Source organism: Neophocaena asiaeorientalis, unplaced genomic scaffold (assembly GCF_003031525.2).
Source record: "Neophocaena asiaeorientalis asiaeorientalis breed wild unplaced genomic scaffold, Neophocaena_asiaeorientalis_V1.1 scaffold59, whole genome shotgun sequence".
Taxonomy (NCBI): domain Eukaryota; kingdom Metazoa; phylum Chordata; class Mammalia; order Artiodactyla; family Phocoenidae; genus Neophocaena; species Neophocaena asiaeorientalis.
The window spans coordinates 3,198,309-3,201,378 of NW_020174268.1; positions in this window are offsets into that span (position 1 = coordinate 3,198,309).

A 3,070-nucleotide genomic window follows, 5' to 3' on the forward strand; every position below is an offset into this window, starting at 1 on the left:
GAATCATCGACATGATTGTCTTAGGATTGCCACGTGATTTCACCTTCCACCCCACCACCCTCCTTATTTGTGTATTTAGACTATTTTAATTAAGCTATTAAAGAAGAACAGGGATTGATTTATATGCAAATGGTATGTACAAGCCCATTAAAGGCAAAATGATGCTAGAGATACAGCCTGAGTGAAGGCTTCCTGGTGATTCGAATGTCAGGGGATTGAGCGTGTTACCGGTGTAACATAAGTGCGTGAACCCCAAAGCAGCTGTGTGGTAGCAGTCAGCACCATCTTCGTGCTGCTAACAGCAATTTTGTTTTCCAGCAAGACGGTCTCATCCATCCACCTCGTTAATTTGAATATTGGTTTTATACTTCTAGTGATATGTAACTTATAAATCCATTTTAATGTAAACATACAAAGCTTAGGTCAAGTTTTCTTTTTATACTTGAGCAACATAATATAGTTATTTACATCAACATTGGGGATCTGCAGTTTTTTAAAAGGGCTTTGTGCATTACTCAACTTGGGAGAACTCTGGAGTCGTACAAAGAGCCTCAGCCCCAGAAGTCAGGTTATCTAAGTTCTAGTCCTAACAGTAACCACCTGTAGGACTTTGGGCTGGTCACCTGGTCATCTCCTCTCTGTACGCCTCAGTTTGCCCATCCGTAGAATGAAAGGTTTGATTATATGATCTTTAGATTCTCTGCCAGTTCTGAATTCTCTTCTTAAAAGGTCAAAGCCCTTATTTGGGAACACAGCCAGGCACTGGTTTGTGGTATTTGTTCCCTGGGGATAAAGCCTGAAGTCACTGTGACCTTAGCTGGAGACTGTCAAGATCACCACAAAGCTGCTTCTAGCTGCTCTGACCCCATGGAAGAGTAGAAAGGGGTCCCCTTAACTGTTGTTGGCTCAGACACAAGGCACACGCTTTGGATGTCCCTGCTGTATGACAACGATTCCTTATGGGGCCTGGGGAAGGTGGTGTGTCATCAGAATCAGGGCTTCTCAATCCAGCGAACTTCCATCTGGAGCCCCACCCCACCTGAGAACCAGGTGGAAATAGACCCCTGGAGCTGCTGGCAGTGGATCCAATCGTCTGGGATGTGGCACAGAAAACTGGTTGGAAAGCAGCTGAGGAAGTTGTCCTTGGAACGTGCTCGATGTTTCTTAAAGATCCCCACAGGCAGAGGTACAGCTGCACTCAAGTCCTAGAGACTTTGGAAGATCAGCCTGCAGAATTCCAGAGGGATTAAAATCTAAACTACTTGAAAGTTTCTCCTCCTAACTCTCTCCCTCTTCTCCTCCCCACTCTCTTCCTCTCCAGTACCTTACTGAGCACCTACCCTGTGTCATTCTAGGGCTTTCACACAGATCATCTTGTGCTATCCTCACCACACATTCAAAGGGCAAGTACTTTTATTATTTTATTCAGTGCACATTTTCACATCAGGACACTGAGGCACAGAGTTTCTAGTTGCCCATGTTCACCTGGGGAAGGTAAGCAGGGTACACCCTTGGGTGGTTGGGCTCCGGGGCCGGGCTGTTAAACACTGTTGTCAGCACCAACACGTGGACAGGCAAAGGCTGGTGAGTACCCTGGACCACTGACCCTGGGGCCGGCCTCATGGATAGGAACAATTCAGCCCAGCCATCACTTGTGGAACGAATAAACCAAAGAGGCCCTAGGCCAGGGTGCTCACTGCTGTCTGTGTTCTCCAGCGGGGAGCCGGGTCATGGCTGCCTGGGATCTGCCTTCTGCGACAGGGACAGGAGTGACCCCAAGCAGCCTGTTCCCAGGTAGGTGGGGCCCGAGTCGCAGCTCCGGCCCGGAAAGGACTGGGGCTCTGCGGGGCTGTTGCGGTGTTGCGGTGAGCTGGCCACAGGCCCACTAGCACCTGGCGCCCGCCCATCATCAGCGGCCCCCCGTGTCCTCCCGGAGCCGCCAACCACAAATGCTCACACTTGGGGAAGGGCGGCGGGAGGGAGGCTAGGACCCAAGGCCATAGAAACCATGGCAACCCCGGTCCTGAGGCTCACCCACAGTTGTTCTTTAGCAAGCTCACATCCCAGTAAGGAAGTGAGAAAAAAGGAAGGAAAAAGTTCAGAACATTTTTTTTCTCCTCTTTCCCCTGTTTAAAGCTGTCGGTTGGATTCAACAAAATGCCAGCCACACCTGATAAAAATCTGCAAATGAAAATTTTGAAATGCAGGATCTAGGTTATTCCGGGGGAATGCCCGTTATGCCATGACATAATCGTGAAAGCTATTTAATTTGAAAAAGAAGAGAGATGTTTTTGCGTTTTGGTGGTTTTGTTTTTATTCATCAAAAACAAAACACCCCTCATATACCAGACTGTTAGTTTTAAAACAGAAGTCTGAAACCCTGTCTTCACCCAGAGGACACCTCCAAAGGTGACAAATACCTCCTCTCCCTTCATCCCAGCCAAGAGGAGAAGGAAGGAGGGGGGAACCACTTCAGACCTTGTGTCAGGGTTTGTTTATCTTAGATTTACTGCTAGTACATATTCATTTACATGTTCTATAAGTGTAACCTTCTGGTTCCTGGCAGGAGGTCGCAGGCTGAATGAGCACCGAGTGGGGAATTAATACCAGCAGAGGCCAGTGGAGTGGTTTCCAACACTTGGTCGATCCCCTGAAGTCCTCTGTGCCTCTAGCTTTCCTTTCTTTCCTCTACAGTTGGCCCAGCTGTTGCTCAGTTTCCAGGCTCCTGTGATGCTTACACTCATGTTCTTTTTTTTTTTATTTAATTTATTTATTTATGGCTGTGTTGGGTCTTCGTTTCTGTGCGAGGGCTTTCTCTAGTTGCGGCGAGCAGGGGCCACTCTTCATTGCGGTGCGCGGGTCTCTCACTGTCGCCGCCTCTCTTGTTGCAGAGCACAAGCTCCAGATGCACTGGCTCAGTAGTATGGCTCACGGGCCTAGTTGCTCCACGGCATGTGGGATCCTCCCAGACCAGGGCTCGAACCCGTGTTCCCTGCATTGGCAGGCAGATTCTCAACTACTGCGCCACCAGGGAAGCCCTACACTCATGTTCTTAATGTCAGCAGACAGT